Genomic DNA, 20,585 nt, shown 5'->3' with positions numbered 1-20,585 from the left:
TCAAAATATTTTAGTTTGGTTTTGAATAGAGGACTTTTCCCGGGTTAGTTGAACGTGATAACCACTACACTACGGAAACTCTACTGTTGGAACTATTACAGGAAAAACTCAGAAGATAGCTGCCTTCTGCAAACTCTCTCAGTGCGGGAGACGGCTCCGGTTCCCGTTCAGGGAATTAACTTTTACAAAATGTTCCACTGTATCAATTACGCAAAACTCATTAGCTCTGTTAAAAAGACGAATGTTTGTTCAAATCGCCATTAATCAACCAGTAACTTCTGTTTTAGACTGAAGGAAATCCTAACATTTTTTTTGTTCATTCATTCACCACGCCGAATATGGAAAGTTCAGAGGGGAAGTGAAAAAGGAAATAAGAGGGGAAAGAGAGAGTATGAGAATAGACTGGCGTCCAACATATAAGGGAATTCAAAAGTCTTCTACATGCATGTAAACATTAAACGGGTCGTAAGAGGAGGGGTGGAGCCGATTAGAGACCATAAAGCAAATCTACTCATGGAGGCAGAGGAGATGGCCGAAATCCGAAATGAGTACTTTGTATTTGTGTTTACCAAGGAAGAAGATGCTGCCAGAGTCTCACTAAAGGAAGATATACTTGAAATACTGATGGGCTAAAAATTGATACAGAAAAGGTACATGAAAGGCTGGCTGTACTTAAATTAGATAATGACTCGGTCCGGGTGAGATGCATCCCAATTAGCTGAGGGAAGTAACCGTGGAAGTGGCGGAGCTACTTGCCATAATTTTCCAAACATCCATAGATACGGGGGTGGTGCCCGAGAACTGGAGAATTGCAATGTTACACCGTTCTTCAAAAAAGGGTGGAAGGATTAACCCAACAACAATGGGCCGTTCAGTTTAAACTCAGCAGTGAGGAAATTTTTAGAAACGATAACCTGGGAAAGAATTAACAGCCACTTGTAGGAGTGCGAATTGACTAGGGAAAGCCGGCACGGATTTGTTAAAGGCAAATCGTGTTTAACTAACCTGATAGAGTTTTTTCATGAGGCAACAGAGTGGGTAGTTGAGGGTAATGCAGTTGATGTGGTGTGTATGAACTTTCAAAAGGCGTTTGATAAAGTGCCACACGGTAGGCTTATCATTAAGATTGCGGCCCATGGAATAAAGGGGACAGTAGCAACAGATGCAGAATTGGCTAAGGGACAGGAAACAGAGAGTCGTGGTGAACGGTTGTTTTTTGGACTGGAGGGAGGTGCACAGTGGTGTTGCCAGCGGTCAGTGCTGGGACCATTGCTTTTCTTGATATAAAGTGATGACTTGGACTTGGGTGCAAAGAGCACAATTTCAAAATTTGCATATGATACAAAACGTGGAAGGGTAGTAAACAGTGAGGAGGATAGTGATAGACTTGAAGAGGTTATCGACAGGCTGGTGGCATGGGCGGACAAGTGGCAGATGACATTTAACGCTAAAAAATGCTAAGTGATACATTTTGCTGGGAATAACGAGGAGAGGCAATATAAACTAGAGGGCACAACTCTAAAAGGGGTACAGGAACACAGAGATCTGGGGGTTTATGTGGACAAATCGTTGAAGGTGGCAGAGCACGTTGAGAAAACCATTAAAAAGCATACGGGATCCTGGGCTTTATATAAGGAGGCATAGAGTACAGAAGTATGGAAGTCATGATGAACTTCAATAAAACACTGGTTCAGCCACAACTGGAGTATTGTGTCCAGTTTTGGGGATCGCACTTTAGGAAAGACATGAAGGCCTTAGAGAGGGTGCAGAAGAGATTTATTAGAATGAATCCAGGGATGAGAGACTTTAGTTACGTGGATAGACTGGAGAAGCTGGGGTTGTTCTCTTTGGAACAGAGACGGTTGCGAGGAGATTTAATTGAGGTATTCAAAATCATGAAGGGTCTGGACGAAGGAGATAGTGAGAAACTGTTCTCATTGGCGGAAGGTTCAAGAAGCAGAGGACACAGATTTAAAGTGATTGGCAAAAGAACCGCATGTGACATGAGGAAAAACTTTTTTACACAGCTAATTGTTAGGATCAGTAATGCATCGCCCGAGGGTGTGGTGGAGGCAGAATCAATCACGGCCTTCAAAAGGAAACTGGATAAGTACATGAAAGGAAAAAAAATGCAAGACTACTGAGAAAGGGCGATGGAGTGGGATTACCTGGATTGCTCTTGAATAGAGCCGAATGGCCTCCTCCCATGCTGTAACCTTTCTACAATTTCTTTGTTTTCATGGGATGTGGGCGTCGCTGGCAAGGCCAGCATTGATTGTCCATCCCTAATGGCCCTTAAGAAGTTAGTGGTGAGCCGCCGCCTTTAACCGCTGCAGCCCGTGTGATGAATGTTTTCCCACAGTGCTGTTAGGAAGAGAGTTCCAGGATTTTGACCCGGCGACGATGAAGGAACGGCCATATATTTCCAAGTCGGAATGGTGTGTGCCTTGGAGGGGAACGTGCAGGTGGTGGTGTTCCCTTGCGCCTGCTGCCCATGTCCTTCTAGGTGGTAGAGGTCGCGGGTTTGGGTGGTGTTGTCGAAGAATCCTTGGCGAGTTGCTGCAGTACATCCTGTGGATGGTACACACTACAGCCACGGTGCGCTGGTGGTGAAGGGAGTGAATTTTTAAGGTTGGTTTAAGGGCTGCCAATCAAGCGGGATGCTTTGTTCTGGATTGCGTCCAGATTGTTGACTGATGGTGCAGCTGCACTCATCCAGGCAAGTGAAGGGTATTCCATCACACTCCTGACTTGTGCCTTGTGGATGGTATAAAGGCTTTGGGGAGTCAGGAGGTGAGTCACTCGTCGAAGAATATCCAGCCTCTGACCTGCTCTTGTAGCCACAGTATTTATGTGGCTGGTCCAGTTAAGTTTCTGGTCCACGGTAACCCCTAGGATGTTCATGGTGGGGGATTCGGTGATGGTAATGCCCTTGATTGTCAATGGGAGATGGTTAGCCTCTCTCTGGTTGGAGATGGTCATTGGCTGTCACTTCTCTTTCGCGAATGCTACTTGCCACTTACCGCCCTCCCTCAGCTGATGAATCAGTCCTCCTCCATGTTGAGCACCACTTGGAGGAAGCACTGAGGGTAGCAAGGGCACAAAATGTACTCTGGGTGGGGGACTTCAAAGTCCATCACGAAGAGTGGCTCGGTAGCACCACTACTGACCGAGCTGGCCGAGTCCTGAAGGACAGAGCTGCCAGACTGGGCCTGCGGCAGGTGGTGAGAGAACCAACACGAGGGAAAAACTTACTTGACCTCGTCCTCACCAATCTACCTGTCGCAAATGCATCTGTCCATGACAGTATTGGTAGAAATGACCACCGCGCAGTCCTCATGGAGATCAAGTCCCGTCTTCGCACTGAGGACACCATCCAACGTGTTGTGTGGCACTACCACCGTGCTAAATAGGATCGATTCAGAACAGATCTAGCAGCTCAAAACTGGGCATCCATGAGGCGCTGTGGGCCATCAGCAGCAGCAGAATTGTATTCCAGCACAATCTGTAACCTCATGGCCCGGCATATTCCTCACTCTACCATTACCAACAAGCCAGGGGATCAACCCTGGTTCAGTGAGGAGTGTAGAAGAGCATGCCAGGAGCAGCACCAGGCGTACCTAAAAATGAGGTGCCAACCTGGTGAAGCTACAACTCAGGACTACATGCATGCTAAACAGCGGAAGCAACATGCTATAGACAGAGCTAAGCGACTCCACAACCAACGGATCAGATCAAAGCTCTGCAGTCCTGCCACATCCAGTCGTGAATGGTGGTGGACAATTAAACAACTAACGGGAGGAGGAGGCTCTGCAAACATCCCCATCCTCAATGATGGCGGAGTCCAGCACGTGAGTGCAAAAGACAAGGCTGAAGCGTTTGCAACCATCTTCAGCCAGAAGTGCCGAGTGGATGATCCATCTCGGCCTCCTCCCGAAATCCCCACCATCACAGAAGCCAGTCTTCGGCCAATTCGATTCACTCCACGTGACATCAAGAAACGGCTGAGTGCACTGGATACAGCAAAGGCTATGGGCCCCGACAACATCCCAGCTGTAGTGCTGAAGTCTTGTGCTCCAGAACTAGCTGCGCCTCTAGCCAAGCTGTTCCAATACAACTACAACACTGGCATCTACCCGACAATGTGGAAAATTGCCCAGGTATGTCCTGTCCACAAAAAGCAGGACAAATCCAATCCGGCCAATTACCGCCCCATCAGTCTAATCTCAATCATCAGCAAAGTGATGGAAGGTGTCATCGACAGTGCTATCAAGCGGCACTTACTCACCAATAACCTGCTCACCGATGCTCAGTTTGGGTTCCGCCAGGACCACTCGGCTCCAGACCTCATTGCAGCGTTGGTCCAAACATGGACAAAAGAGCTGAATTCCAGAGGTGAGGTGAGAGTGACTGTCTTTGACATCAAGGCAGCATTTGACCGAGTGTGGCACCAAGGAGCCCTCGTAAAATTGAAGTCAATGGGAATCAGGGGGAAAACTCTCCAGTGGCTGGATTCATACCTAGCACAAAGGAAGATGGTAGTGGTTGTTGGAGGCCAATCATCTCAGCCCCAGGACATTGCTGCCGGAGTTCCTCAGGGCAGTGTCCTAGGCCCAACCATCTTCAGCTGCTTCATCAATGACCTTCCCTCCATCATAAGGTCAGAAATGGAGATGTTCGCTGATGACTGCACAGTGTTCAGTTCCATTCGCAACCCCTCAAATAACGAAACAGTCCGAGCCCGCATGCAGCAAGACCTGGACAACATCTAGGCTTGGGCTCATAAGTGGCAAGTAACATTCGCGCCAGATAAGTGCCAGGCAATGACCATCTCCAACAAGAGAGAGTCTAACCACCTCTCCCTGACATTCAACGGCATTACCATCACCGAATCCCCCACCATCAACATCCTGGGGGTCACCATTGACCAGAAACTTAACTGGACCAGCCATATAAATATTGTGGCTACGAGAGCAGGTCAGCGGCTGGGTATTCTGCGGCGAGTGACTCACCTCCTGACTCCCCAAAGCCTTTCCACCATCTACAAGGCACAAGTCAGGAGTGCGATGGAATACTCTCCACTTGCTTGGATGAGTGCAGCTCCAACAACACTCAAGAAGCTCGACACCATCCAAGATAAAGCAGCCAGCTTGATTGGCACCCCATCCAACACACTAAACATTCACTCCCTTCACCACCGGCGCACTGTGGCTGCAGTGTGTACCATCCACATGATGTACTGCAGCAACTCGCCAAGGCTTCTTCGACAGCACCTCCCAAACCCGCGACCTCTGCCACCTAGAAGGACAAGAGCAGCAGGTACATGGGAACAACACCACCTGCACGTTCCCCTCCAAGTCACACACCATCCCGACTTGGAAATTTATCGCCGTTCCTTCATCGTCGCTGGATCAAAATCCTGGAACTCCCTTCCTAACAGCACTGTGGGAGAACCGTCACCACACGGACTGCAACGGTTCAAGGCGGCGGCTCACCACCACCTTCTAGAGGGCAATTAGGGATGGGCAATAAATGATGGCCTCGCCAGCGACGCCCACATCCCGTGAACGAATAAAAAAAAAGCCCAAGCCTGAATGTTGTCCAGGTCTTACTGCACGCGGGCAGCGTCTACACAGTTATCTCTTGCACTTGCATTGAAGTGGAGCGCAGTTTTCACTTCTAAACCAATGTTATGAAAAAAATGTGTCCGAGAAAGACTCGATTTCAGCGGGTGACTTTGGGCCAATGGATAGTTCAGTTAAAATTTGTGATTGCCGAGTGGCGAGAGGGTGGATTTGGAGCTCCTGTATGGCTGCACTGCGCTTTGACCCGATCTGCTTGGAGCGACATTCCCTTCAACTCATCGCTTACAGGGACAGTTCGACTCTAAGTTTCCTTTCCCTGGCGCTTGGTGAGATTTCAAAAATTGGATAAAACCCGTGCCTAGTCCAACCTCATCACTTACAGGCAGACGGATACAAAGCGGCGACACTGTGCTTCGGTGAGATGAAAGCCGAGACCGATTTCACGTTCGAATGAAATGTCGAACAAAACTTACTCAAAGAAAGTGCAGGCCATTGAAGTGCCTTTAAATTCCTGATTGTTTGCACTGAACTTCTTCCCAAAAGTGTTTGAGATTCACGTGGAGCGATTCGGGGGCTTCTTTTCCTTTTCTGCAGAAGTTTCAACTGCAGTTCAAGATCAAAAGTCCTGGGACCACTGGTGTTCACAATTTATTGGTGCTGGGACCACTGTTGTTCACAACTCATCATTGCTGGGATCACTGTTGTTCACAATTTATCGGTGCTGGGATCACTGTTGTTCACAATTTAACGGTGCTGGGGCCGTTGTTGTTAAAAATTTACATTATTGATTTGGACACGGAAATCGGAAGTACATTTTGAAAAGTTGAGGACGAAACCTAATTGGGAGCTCCAGTTAATACAAAGGAAAAATGCGAAAAATACAGGCAGTCATTCGTAAACTTACAGAACGTGCGTGTAAATGACAAATTAATTTCCATATATACAAGTGTGAGGTGGTGCATTTCGGTAGGAAGAATAATTGGGCCAAATCCTGCTTGGAGAATAAGAGTCTAAATGGGATAGAGGAGCAGAGGGATCTTGGGGCACAGATACACAAATCACGAAAAGTAGTGACATTAGTTAATAAGGCCACGTGAAAACAAACTAAACACTGGGGTTCATTTCCAGAGGGATAGAATTGAAAAGCAAATAAGTTATATTCGTAGTGAACCTTGGTTAGAGAACACTTGGAGCACTGGGCACAGTTCTGGTCTCCATATTATAAGAAGAATATAGGGACATTGGGGAAGGTGGAAAAGACTCACAAGGGTGATAGCAGAACTGAGAGGATACACTTATCAGGAAAGGATGAACAGGCTCGGGTTCTTTTCTCTAGAAAAGAGAAGGCCGATGGATGACCTGATAGAAGTCTTGAAGATAATGAATGGGTTTGATCGGGTAGACATAGAGGAAATGGTTTAACCTGACCTTATGGGGGAGTCCAAAACTAGAGGTCACAAGTATAAGATAGTCACTATTAAATCCAATTGGGAATTCAGGATCAACTTCTTTCCCCAAATAGTGTTCGGAATGTGGAGTGCGCTACCACAAGGAGTAGCTGAGGCAAATAACATAGATCCATTTAAGGGGAAGGTAGATAAAATCTTGAAGGGTCTAGACAAAGTAGCTGCTCCCATTGGCAGAAGGGGCAAGAACCAGAGGACAAAGATTTATGGTGATTACAAAAGAATCAATGGCGACATGAGGAAAAATGCTTTTACACAGCGAGTGGCTAAGATTTGGAATTCACTGCCTGAGTGAATGTTGGAGGCAGATTCAATCAAAGGGGAATTGGATAAATACTTGAAGGGAAAAACGAGAAGGGCGATGGGTAAACTGCGGGGGAGTGGGACTAGCTGGATTGGTTTTGCAGAGTGCCAGCACGGACTCGACGTGCCGAATGGCCTCCTTCCTTCTTATAACCATTCTATGTTTCTAGGATTCAAAGAAGCAGAAACGAAATAACACGAACTGCCGAAACCCGAGATCTTTAGTCTAACGCCCTCCCAACTGAGCGATTTCCGCCCAACTGTTAAATGAACTTTGTGTCATTAGTTTGAAGAACATATAAGCCCAGGAGGAATTGCCCCTTCAGGTCATTCCGCACTTCAGATATAAACATCGCACTCAAATAAACACATCCTCAGTTCATATATAAACATTGCACTCATACATACACACACACAGTTTATATATAAACATTGCACTCATATATACACACACACACACACAGTTTATATATAAACATCGCACTCATATATACACCCCACAGTTTAAATATAAACATCGCATTCATATATACACACCCACAATTCATGTATAAAAATCGCACTCATATCTACACTCCCACAGTTCATATATAAACATCGCGTTCCGACTACACACCTAGTTAATATCTACCCAAACTCCTGTTTATAGTTCTCACCAAAGTCTGAACACTGAAAGCTTAACTGTTTTCCAGATACTGTCCGTCCTGCTTTGCATTTTCAGCATCGGATTTCCTGCAGATCGGCAAAGGGAGCGCGATATCGGTCCTAGTGGTGAATGCTGCTTCTAACGGACGTCTCGGTGTCCAGGAGTTGGCGGGGATTGGAAAGCTCTTGTTTCACATGAAGTGTCTGAAAGGCCCGTACACACCTGAAGGTCATCAGCGCGGATGTCCACACCTCGTTCTGCAATATTAGCGTGCCTGACATCAACTGAAAAGGCGGCATGTTCGAAACACGTTGTGGTCACAGTTTCTGTCTGTACATAACTGATCCTAAATCATTGAAGATGGAATGTTTTCTTTGCGACTTCACCATAAATAATATCTTATAATGAAGTTTGATTTTTAGTTCCCCACTGTCAGAGGGAAAATTGCATAAATCCGAGCCAAGTAGGAGTCGAACCTACAGTCTTCTGATTCGTAGTCAGACACGTTATCCATTGTGCCACTGACCCAGGTGATAGCTGGTGTGTTTTATTTCATTTTTCATTCAGAATCAACCCATAGATTGACACAGAGAGGTCAACACAGCGAGAGATACAAACAGTATCGCTGAACACAGCGAAATAGACAAGAGATATAGAAATGTACCAAACGGCCTCAAACTCCAACAGACAGTGGTGAGTATCTGACAGGTATCAGTGAGAGGAGGTGGTGAATTTGCAGCTTGATTTGGCTTCGTGGCTTTGCTGCTCAAAGTGCCCGTTTGGTCAGGTCCTTTATTGTCTTAAGCCTCCGATGTGATATTTACCCAATTTGTGAATTAAACAACAAAGTAACACAGGGCGGTGTTTGTATTAGTTCCGGAGCCAACAAGGAAAGGATGCCAGAGCTTCAGTGCGGAAGTGCTCCTTCACTGTACAGACGGACCTATCATACAATGTGTCCGAAACACGTTTCGAGGATACTGCTCCAGAGGGCTGATTTTACAAATTACTTTACTTACAACCAGCAACCGAATCTCTATTAAAGGTTGCGAAGCGAAATTCGTTTCAGAGCAGTTTTCGGTGTTCAGCTTTTGTAAAATTGGTAGATACTCATTTTGAACACATCTTAGTATTAATGCGAATGTCAGGCACAGGATAGTTTGGATGGAACCGTCTCTTACAATAATTACAAAGTGTAATCGATTACAAAGTGAAAAAGCCAATCCAATCTCTCAGTCTCTCTCTGTCACTTTCTCGGTGAGTGAACGTAAACCAGCAGAAGAAGCTAAAACAAAGAACTGAGCAGTTTTGTTTGTTTCCTTTTCCTTCGGGCGAGTACATTTGAAGAGAATGATTTCTGTTTCCTGCTGGACAAATAACTGGAATGAGCAGTGCATCTGGTTCCCATGGTTACCCAGTGAAACATCCACGTTTATATCTCCAATTTACACTGATACCTTCCTTCCTCACTAATTATAGGAAACTTTTGGTCAGGTTCAATCACACTTCAGAACTCCAGAAGCGCAAAGGTAGGTGGACATCTCATGGTGACGTCACCTACAGGCGAGAGAAGTTTGCAGGTTTCCCTGGAGCTGTAAATGTATAAACTCCTTCCAATGTACAAACTCCCCTCACCATCAGCAATTCAATTCTAACTGATCTGCGACTTTGGTCATTTATGGTGATTATACTTTGTGGAGTTAAAGCAGCAGTAAAATCCGTTGTGTGTTATGTACATATGCGTTCAGTCAATATAAAACATTGTCATCCGACCTACCATGAGCAATGCCACATTGGGTATGTTAGGTTACCACCAGTTCGCGTCCAGTGGCTGTTATCTCGTTCACACATCCGGCATCACTTCTCGGTCTCACACGTCAGAGTCACGCCTGAATATAAACACATTTCTGCTTCAGACTTTTACCTGAAGGTTAACAAATCACAATTCAAGAGGGAGGGAACAAACAAATCAAATACTTAAGAATGTTAACAGATAAAACATTCATCATAAATGCCTGAGAACAAAATGAAGCAAATGGATCAAGTTGAACAATTAGCAAAAGGTAACAATTAAAGAAAGGAGAAGGGGAACTGTTCATATCGCCCCAAGTAGTTTTTGAAAAATCGTTTCGCTTTTCATCTTAGTTTCTCCTTAAGTTGGGGACGAGCATCTGGAAATATTTTTCGTAACATATTAAAGAGAATTAGAATAAAATTTCTGCAATTGTTTTACCACTCTTTAAGTTTAGAGGGATGTTGTGAATATATGTTCCACATTGAAACGTAAGTGGATTAATAAAATAAAATGAGGAAATTTGTTTAAGAACATGAAAGGTTGCTTTTCCATGTTGGATATCGCGATATACTTATTTACGCAACTGTTATTTGTGAAATGATGGAATGTATTTATTTCTATATCTGTACAAGAAAGGAACTCCCCTTTGTATCATTTCCAGGAACCAGTCAAGTGCTTAAATTAGTTTGTCAAATCCAAAACATCTGCTGGGATTTACAGATTGAAATTTTCACTGGAAATCGAGACCATCACAAACCATTGGAACAAATATACCCGCTGAGGTTTCGGGATTGTTACTGATTTATTTATATCACTTAGTAACCTATTTTACACAGGGTGAAGGTACAAATCTAATGATAAGTGTCTGGGTCAGAGAAGGAACAAATGAAAGTATCAAATTTAATTACACTGATTCCACAAACGCTGCACACCACATCCCTTAAACATTGTTAACTGTTTCTACATAAAACTGGAGAGGGTGTAAATAGAAAGTAACCGATAAAAAGCTCATTAATGTATCAAATTTAATTTTAATATTGTTGCACAAACACTGAACAGCCCTTTGCTAAAACATTGTCCCGGTCTAAAATCAGTCGGCAGGTCCCGAAGCCAAAGTGAAAATGCAATGATTTGAATCTGGTTCAAACATGCAGATTTCTGAACGGGAGTCACACTGTTGTTCTTGTACCAGGTCCACAGCAAACTGTTGAAAGTGGAGTTGGAGCCATTGGAGGGCGATTGGTCCGGACCGCCAATGCGGCTCTCGGAATATTCAAGGTGGAAGCAGCTGCAGTCAGACCGCCTCAACAACAGAACACGATCCCCGCTCCCGAGCAAAGAGCATACTTGAATCTGTGGCGCAATGGCTAGGGTGTTGCTATTTCTACGTAATGTGTTAGCGAAGGTGTTCAAAAGTTGTGGTTTCGAGTTTCACCAAAGTTGGATTTTAGTTCAGGGTTCGGTGTTTCGGGCGATGGGAAGTAAAATTTTGCAGCAAAACCGCAACAGGATCATTAATGTCCGTCAGGGATGTGAAACTGCCCCCGACACTTCATCTTATACAAGTGGCTCCAGTCAAACCCGAATTCATGATTCTTAATTCACCCTGAGCAGGGTTGGTGAAACACTCTCAAGAAGGAGACTCAACATCTGCTCAGATGTAAAGTCAATCTGTTGGACTTCCGGCTCTGCCAGACTGCACGTTCCTTCAGACATGTTTGTAACTGGACACATGCATCCTGCTGCCGTGCGAGTATTGGTGCTGAAGGGATAGAATTCTTGCTTGTAGTAATTCTATTCCTGTAAAACTAGCTCCTGAAGTGTTGGATGGAAAGTGTCCTGCCTGAGCGGTCGAATTGCGCTCGAAGCAGATCTGGAAATTGCGCAATGGAAATCTTAGTGTCTATTCATCCGGGAATGTGCAAAATCTATCCCTTCTCAACGGTCAGCACCGTTCTCTCCCTCTTTCTTCCTGTTGTCCATGTGAGGATGGGTTTCATGAATTCCCTGTGTTTTCATCAAGCATTTAACTCCCCTGGAAGCTGGAGAAGGTGTGGAAGCAGGCGGGAAAGAAGATTCAGAAACAGGAGATGCCCGTGAAACGGGCCGAAACTTGTGCGTGCCAATTGCTTCAAATGATGCACGGCAGCTGTGCGTCGCCTCGCAGCTTTCCCAGGAGCTACATCGATTCGGCCGCTGCGTGCGTGCATTTTGGAAATGGAAACAGAGACATCCGCTGCTTGTGGTAATATTTCACCTCACTTTTCCATTTCACGCGCAGGCCCACCTGCATTCGGTACTGTCATGGCCTGAAGAAATATTTCATGTTCTCTCATAAAATCTCACTTTGAGCAGCTTACCTGGACTGTACTGAGCTCGGACACTGAAGACAGTCAAATACTGAAATCAGTACTTTAAGCATTATTCCCTCACACATCCTGATGCATTAGGATCTATATACTTGAATTATTGTTTCATTCATTGGAACATAGGACCAGGAGTAGGTTATTCAGCACCTCGATCCTCGAGGCTAATATATCCTTCCTGAGGACCGGTGCTTAGAACTGAATGCAGTACTGCAGATGAAGTATAACCAGAGCTCCGCACAGCTGTAAGATAAGTTCCACCCCTTTGCATTCCAGCCCACTTGAGATAAAGGAGGAGAGAGAGATCGCAACAGAGTGAGAGAGAGTAAAATGGAGAGAGTGACGGCACTCTGTATTGAACAAACTGTCGCTGTGCAGATTTCTCAAGAACTGATTTGAGCTCCCACTGAGCTTTCGAACCATTTGTTACATTTTGGCAGGAGTTCCTTAGCAGCATGTAGGTAATGTGATTGAGTGCGTTTTTAATGGGTTTGTGGCGCAATGGATAGCGCATTGGACTTTTAATGCAAATAGTTAAAAAGAATTTCAACCGTTGTAATTTCGAATTTCACCAGAGTTGAGTTATAGCGGTGGGATGTGAAATTTTCAAGCAAGTTGCAACAGGGTCAACAATATCTTCACAGGTAAACTGCCCCCGACACTCCCTCTTATACCAGTCGCTCCAGTCCGACGCAAATTCAAGATGCCAGACTGGCTGATTCAAATTCATAGCTTGTCGCTCCAAAGCCGCAGCCTCCCTGCTGGAGACAAGTAATACTAAAGTGCTGCTTTGAACCTCTCGTGTGATATTGGAACACTGTAGGGAGGAGAAACCACGTGGCAACACTAAGAAGTAGAACCATTTTGAAACACACCAATTGTACATTCAACCCTGGTCGAAATGTGCACAAGCAATAGAATTGATTGCTTTAAGTGAGTCTTGAACTAACAAACTCGGTATTTCGTGATCCTGCACTGTCATATAAACACCGCGCACTGACTAATTACACCACTACAGCCCAGTCACTTTGAGCACCTGTCACACTCTGGTGGAAAGAATCTTAAGGTGAGAGGCTTTTACCTCTGGAAACGGCTCCTGTCCTCTTGACGAATCTAATGTCTGCGCTAAAAACAGAAAATGCTGGAAACTGTCAGTAAGTCAGGGAGCAACTGTGGAGAAAGAAATAAAGTTAACGTTTCAGGCCGATGACCCTTCTTCAGAACTTGATATGAAACTTGTCATCAAGCCCCGCGCTGAGAATTTTAGGAGCAGGGACAGGAGAAGACCATTCAGCCCCTCGAATCTGCTGCACCATTTAATTAGATCCGGGGTGATCTGTCTATCAACTCTATTCACCCGACTTTGGCACATATCCCTTGATGCTCAGTCTTGAAACTTTGAATTGACGCAGCATCGAAAGCCTTCTGTTGGAGAGAGTTCCAGATTTCTATTACACATCCTGTGATAAAGTGCTTCCTGATGTATATCCTGAATGGTCCAGCTCTACTTTTGAGAATAAGCCCCGTCATCCTGGATTTTCCCAAAAGAGAGAGCCGCCGAAACCCAAGAGTGATTCATGGACCTGTGAATCTTCAATCTAACGCTCTCCTAACTGAGCGATTTTGTATTCGGTACAGGCAGCGTTTTCTTTTTCTTTGATGAACCCACAAAAGGGCAGATGGCAACTCCCTCTCGGTGAATGCGGCTCCTCGGAGGAATGGGATCAAACAAACTCCGGATCTCATACATAACACAGGCAGGTAGATCCACCTGTGAAATTAAATTGCATTTGGGTATCAGTGAGGGTAATGGGTTCTGAGAATGTATCAGGGAGTCTGATGGCTTCTTAGTGACGATCCGGTGGGGCAAGGGGATCCCAGAGAAGAGAAGGGACTGTCAGAGGGTATCAGAGAGAGTAAGGGGATCTCAGAGAGTGGAAGTGACTGTCAGAGGGTATCAGAGAGAGTAAGGAGATCTCAGAGAGTGGAAGGGACTGTCAGAGGATATCAGAGAATGTAAGAGGATCTCAGAGAGGGGAAGGGACTGTCAGAGGGTATCAGAGAGTGTAAGGGGATCTCAGAGAGGGGAAGGGACTGTCAGAGTGTATTTGACAGTGTAAGGGGGCTGAGGGCGTATAAGTGGGTAAGGGGCACTCAGTGGGTACCAGGGAGTGTAAAGGGCGCTGACAACGTTGAAAGAGTATAATGCTCTCTCTGTGGGTATCGAAGACGGTAAGAGACAGAGCGTGTCGGAGAATATAAGGAGCTCAGGGCGAATCCAAGAGAGTAAGGTGGATTCAGGAGGAATCAGAGAGGCGAATGGATCCAGAGTTGTCATCTTCGAAATATTACATTTTCTCACCATCAACATATTTAATAACAGCAAAAAAAAAATGTATTCGATTGAACTGATCATCTGCCGTGTCCCGTGTGCAAAGAATGAGAAGGTAGAATGGGGAGGGAGTGGATATTTGGTAACGCTCACGGTTTCCTTTCACACGGCACGGTGTTGAGTCTGTTTGGAGAACTGGATTTTATCAACTGGAGATAAGAGGTTGCACTTTGAAACTTTTGTCACCCAGTATGAAAAATGGGACACAAACCGCCCAACGTGGGGCTCGAACCCGCAACCCTGAGATTAAGAGTCTCATGCTCTACCGACTGAGCTAGCCGGGCTCGTTGCAAAAAAATTTCCCTTTCTCTTATTGCAGAGCTGCAGCTGTTGGCTTTGCTGCAGGGGTTCAGTTCGTCCGAGGATCTCAGGGTGGCTCTTTATGGACACCCGCTTTTCATTCTGGACTCAATCTGATGCCTTTTACCTGTCATCAAGTCCCGCGCCGAGCAGTATAGGAACATCGGAACAAGAGAAGACCATTCAGGCCCTCGAACCTGCTGCCCCATTCAATTCGATCATGAGGTGATCTGTCATGCAGCTCTATTTATTTTAGGATACGGTTGCAGAGTGGTTGTGTTCCAAAAGCCTGGTCAAATAATCTCAGAGTCATGAGTTCAAATCCTGCTAACGGCAACTGGGGAATTTAAGTGGAATTAAATTTAAAAATCTGGAATTAAAAAAAAGTAGCATCAGTAATCGTGGCCATGACACGACATGCGCTGACTGAGGCTGCATTCGCTGCTTTCCGCCGGTAGCGGGTGATTGGAGAGAGCGGGGCCGGACAACATTGCTGCTGACACGGCCTCACTCACTCGGGGAGCTGGGGAACAGCGAAAAACTGATGGGTTTTTTGCTGAATCAAAAATGCGGCTCAGAACTGCTTTTGTTGATGGAGGCAGCGCTGCAGGATCCTTTAACGATCTCTCACAAATAAACTGAAATCTGCCGGAATGTCAATATCATTTTACTTTAACAGTGAGTCCTCACTTGGAACCTTGTCTCTTAAGTAGTATTCTGACTACCTTGAAGCCATTCTCAGTTTCTTGGATATTGTTCAGGTGCCTGTTATCCGACCGCAAGTGGAATATCAGCCGCGCTCAGCTGGCAATGTTTACGGTATATTTTCTTGCAAACAAGACACACATCAGAAACCTGGAAATGCGACACAAAGAATGTTAAGGTAAAAGTACCCTGCTGTCCTTGAATGGGCTCGAACGACCAACTTTTTAGTTAACAACCGAACGCGCGAACCAATTGCGCCAGAGAGTCACGACATTTAGCTTCATGCACAACGAATTCACCGAGCTAACGTATCAGCTTACAGCGATCAATGTAACAGCTGCCTTACTATCAGTTTAATTTTCCAAAATAAAGGGTGTGTAGCTTGCACGAGTGAAAGTCTGTGCTGTATTATTTCTGAACATCAAACTCCCCTTGCCCCTACATGCCTGAATGTTGGAAGATTCGATCCCCCAGTGGTAGAGAGGATTGATTTTTCGAGCTGTGATTCACCATTCTCTATTTTAGTAATATTCAGGTTTGCTGAAAATGAGATGAGATGAAATGAGCAGGTCGAACGAGGAGGTCTGCGACAGTACATGGTGTCTACTAATTTATCTTTTGTTCTTACACTGAAGCTTACGGCAGGCTTTTACTCTTGAAACAGTAACTATGATACCAAGAAAAAATGTTGCCAAGAAATACTCGATTTCAGCGCGGTGACACAGGGCCAGAGTAAAGTTCAGTTAATGCGATTGCCAAGTGGCGAGAAGGTGGATTTGGAACTCCTGTGCGGCTGCGCACTGTCCAGATCTGCTGGGAGCGATATTCCCTTCAATTCACCACTTACAGGGACAGTTTGATTCTAAGTTTCTTTTCTTTGGTGCTTGGTGAGATTTCAAAAATGAAAGGTATCAGAGAGTGTAAAGGGATCCGAGAGAGGGGAAGGGACTGTCAGAGAGTATCAGAGAGAGTAAGGGGATCTCAGAGTGCGGAAGGGAATATCAGAGGGTATCAGAGAGAGTAAGGGGATCTCAGAGTGCGGAAGGGAATATCAGAGGGTATCAGAGAGAGTAAGGGGGCTCAGGGCATATCATTGGGTAAGGGGCACTCAGGGGGTATCAGAGAGTGTAAAGGGCGCTGACAAAGTTGAAAGAGGATAATGGACTCTCTGAGGTTATCGGAGAAGATAAGAGACAGAGCGTGTCAGAGAAGATAAGGAGCTCACGGAGAATCAAAGAGGATAAGGGGGGTTCAGGAGGTATCAGAGAGGCGAATGGATCCAGAGTTATCATCTTCTAAACATTGCATTTTCCAACCATCAACCTATTTAATAACAGCAAAAAATGAAGCCGATGGAACCGATAATCTGCCGTGTCCCATGTGGACGGAATGAGAAAGTAGAATCGGGAGGGACCGGATATTTGGCCACGCTCACGCTTCCCTTTCACACAGCTCAGTGTTGTGTCCGTTGAGATAACTGGATTTTATTAACTGGAGATAAGAGGTTGCACTTCGAACTTTTTGTCACCCAGTGAGAAAAATGGAAAACAAATCGCTTAAAGTGTGGTTTGAACCCACGATCAAGAGTCTGATGCTCGACCGACTGAGCTAATCACGCTCGTCAGAGCGCTAGTTATCATTTCTGTCATTGAAGAGAGGCAGCTGTTGGATTTGCTGCAGGGGTTCGGTTAGTCGGACAATCCAAGGGCAGCTCCTTCTGGACACCCGATTTTCATTCTGGAGTCAGTCTGATGCCTTTTACCTGCCATGCAGACCTGCGCCGAGCAGGACAGGAACAGCGGGGCAAGAGAAGACCATTCAGATCCTCGAACCTGCTATCCCATTCAATTGGATCATGAGGTGGTCTGTAACTCAACTCTATTTCCCCGCCTTGGACACATATTCCTTGGGACCCGAACCGAAAAAAGATCTATCAATATCAGTAATGAAAATTTGAATTGAGACAGAATCCACATCCTTTTGGAGGGATTTCCAGCTTTCGGCCGTATTTTTTTTTGCTGAAGTGATTCCTGATTTCTTCCTCATTAATCGAGCTCCAATTTCAAGATTAAGCCCCCTCATTATGGATTCCGCCAAAGAGAGAGAGTAAAAAAAGGCCGCCTTAAGCGGAGATTGAACAAAGGATCTCTGGATTTTAATTCGAATGCTACCCCATCTGAGCTATTTTTGTTTTCTGTACATGCAATGTTTAATTTTTCTATGAAAATCACATAAACGTAGATGAGATTTCCCTCTCGGTTAACAGAGTACTTCGGAGGAATGGGAGCGAACAAACCGTGGATCTGATCCTTAACAAAGACTGGAAGATCCACATGTGGAATTAAATCGCACTTGGGGAGCAGAGAGGTTAATGGCTCCTGAGAATGATTCAGGGAGTCTAAGGGTTTCTTCGTCTCGATCCGGTGGGGCAACCGGATCCCCGAGGCTGTAAGCGAATCAAAGGGCTTCTCAGGGGTTATAAAGGGGTATGAGGCTATGAGGTATCAAAGAGTTTACGGCACTCTCAGAAGTTAACAGTTCGGGCAAGAGACTGCCAGGTGTTATCAGGGAGAGTCAGGACGTGTCGGTGGGTAAGGGGCACTCCGAGCGTATCAGAGAATGTAAAGGGCACGGAGGAGGTATCAAGATAACAGAGAGGGAGAGAAAAGGCTCCTGAAACCCGGGATTGAACCCTTCAGATCTTCAGTCTGACTGAGTTTTTTCGGTGCTCTGAACATCCCGGCAATTCACGTGAGGGTCTGTTAAATTTGCAATAAAACTCTTCCCACAATCGCATCCTCTAAACCTCCACCCAGGACTTTCAATGGTGCAAGTTTGATGAACTTCTGCTACTTTTTAATTTGTTCTCAGCAGCAACTGTGCACATCCTTTATTTGGCCCATGACATGGCATCGAGAAGAAAATGTCGATTGCAGCTTGAGTGAAGCGGGGGACGCTTTGTACTCGTGAAATATCAAACGCGAAAGAGAGGGTTTGAGCGAGGTGACACCAGGCCAGAGTATTTGGAACTTCTGTGCGGTTGCACTGCGACTTTCACAGATCTGCTTGGAGCGATATTCTCTTGAATTCATCACCTACAGGGACAATTTGATTCTCAGTTCCGGTTTTCTCCTGGTGCGCTTCTGAGATAAAAGAAAACGAATCGATGATATCAACCTGAACCTCGTCACGTGCACGCTGCAGACTCAAAGCTCAGCACAACTCCAATCTGTTTCTGTGGGAAATTGTTTCCCAGGGTTGGACAGTAATGCGCTGTCTGAGACTGCATTCGCTGCTTTCCGCCGGCAGCGGGTGATTGGAGAGAGCGGAACCGGACAATGTTGCTGCTGTCACGGCCTCACTCACTCGGGGAGCTGGGGAACAGTGAAAAACTGATGGATTTGTTGCTGCGTCAAAAATGCGGCTGAGAATTGCTTTTGTTACCTGAGGGGGCGCTGAAGGATCATTTCACGATTTCTCACAAATAAACTGAAACCTGTCGGAAGGTGAATAACATTTCACTTTAATCGTGAGCCCTCCTTTTCAACCTTGTCTGTCAAGAAGTATTCCGATTTCCTTCAAGCCACTCTCGGTTTTTTAGACATTGTTCAGATGCCAGTCATCCGACCGCAGATTAAATGCGGAAGATCAGCCGGCAATGTTTACGGTATATTTTCACGCAAATAGAACACACATTCGAAACGCGAAACAACGAACGTTACGGTGAAAGCTCTTTGTCGTCCCCGGGTGGGCTCAAGCCACCGACCTTTACAATTAACAGCCGAACGCGCTAATCAATTGCGCCACAGAGACACGACATTTAGATGCATGAACAACTAATTCACCGAGCTAAAGTTTCAGCTTGCAGCGATCAATGGAACAGCTGTCTTGCTATGATTTTACTTTTCCAAAATAAAGGGTGCGCAGCTTGCAAGAGTGAAAATCGGTGCTGTCTTATATCTGAACATCAAACTCCCCTTGCCCCTAAATGCCTGTATGTTGGAAGACTCGGTCACCCAGCAGCAGAGAGGATCGAATTTTGGAGCTGTGATTCACCATTCTCCATTCCAGTAATGTTTCGGTTTGCAGAAAATGTGATGAGTTGAAATGAGCAGGTCCAACGAGCATATCTGTGAAACTACACGGTGTCTCCAAAGTTGTCTCTTGCACGAACAGTGAAGCGGGCGGCAGTTTTCACGATTAAACAAGCAAATATGATGTTCAGAAAAAGTGTACCTGAGAAATACTCGATTTCAGCGCGGTGACACTGGGCCAGAGTAAAGTTCAGTTAATGCCAATGTTCGAGCGGCGAGAGGGTGGATTTTGAACTCCTGTGCGGCTGCACTGCGAGTTGTCCAGATTGTCCAGATCGCCGACCGGCTGAAAATTATGGTGAAATTTTCGATTGGCTGCAAGGCGTTATGTCAAGCCGCTTGTTGATCGAGGGGGATGATTCTCGATTTGGGCGTTTTTCAATTGGGATATTTGCGAGGTCACGGGTTCAAATCCCCAACAAGCCGTGTCATATCACTGCTTTTTGGTGAAAAGTGGAAATTGGGAATGCACAACTTGATATTGCTGCACATTGGAATAGAAAACGAGATTGGGTGGACAGAAGTGGTTGGAAAGGATAGCCGATCGGCTGAAGACTATGGTGAAACTTTAGACCGGCTGCAGGGATTTCTAGCAAGCGGCTGGTTGGTCTAGGGGTATGATTCTCGCTTTGGGCGTTTTTCTAATGGAATATGCGAGAGGTCCCGGGTTCAAATCCCGGACGAGCCCTGTCGCACTGCTTTTTAGTGAAAAGTCACCAATTGGATTCTGACATCTTTGCAGTTGTTCGAATTGAATTATATTTGAGCTCCAGAGGACAAAGTGCAGAAGTTTCCAATGCGCAACACACACGGAGTAAATAAAATGTCTCAAGATGATGTGGAGATTGAAGCTGAATGTGAATTTACCCCAATTTAGGCGGTCTCATTGATATTAGATGACGGGATCGAGAACCACATATCCAAGTTTGCCGA

At 45.5% G+C, this 20,585-nt stretch overlaps 3 non-coding genes across 3 annotated transcripts; 1 reads left to right on the top strand and 2 right to left on the bottom strand.

Moving 5' to 3' along the window:
• Nucleotides 1-8,455: 8,455 nt before the first annotated feature.
• On the bottom strand, nt 8,456-8,528 carry trnar-acg (transfer RNA arginine (anticodon ACG)). Its single transcript has one exon. It is a non-coding gene; the product is annotated as a tRNA-Arg (tRNA).
• Nucleotides 8,529-14,764: 6,236 nt separating this feature from the next.
• Nucleotides 14,765-14,837, bottom strand: trnak-cuu (transfer RNA lysine (anticodon CUU)). Its single transcript has one exon. It is a non-coding gene; the product is annotated as a tRNA-Lys (tRNA).
• A 5,413-nt stretch (nt 14,838-20,250) lies between these two features.
• On the top strand, nt 20,251-20,340 carry trnap-ugg (transfer RNA proline (anticodon UGG)). The gene is given in 2 exon segments: nt 20,251-20,286; nt 20,305-20,340. It is a non-coding gene; the product is annotated as a tRNA-Pro (tRNA).
• The last annotated feature ends 245 nt before the right edge of the window (nt 20,341-20,585 follow it).

The sequence above is a fragment of the Heptranchias perlo genome, chromosome 20, assembly GCF_035084215.1.
Source record: "Heptranchias perlo isolate sHepPer1 chromosome 20, sHepPer1.hap1, whole genome shotgun sequence".
Classification (NCBI taxonomy): Eukaryota; Metazoa; Chordata; class Chondrichthyes; order Hexanchiformes; family Hexanchidae; genus Heptranchias; species Heptranchias perlo.
This window is presented reverse-complemented; position numbering and strand designations above follow the sequence as displayed.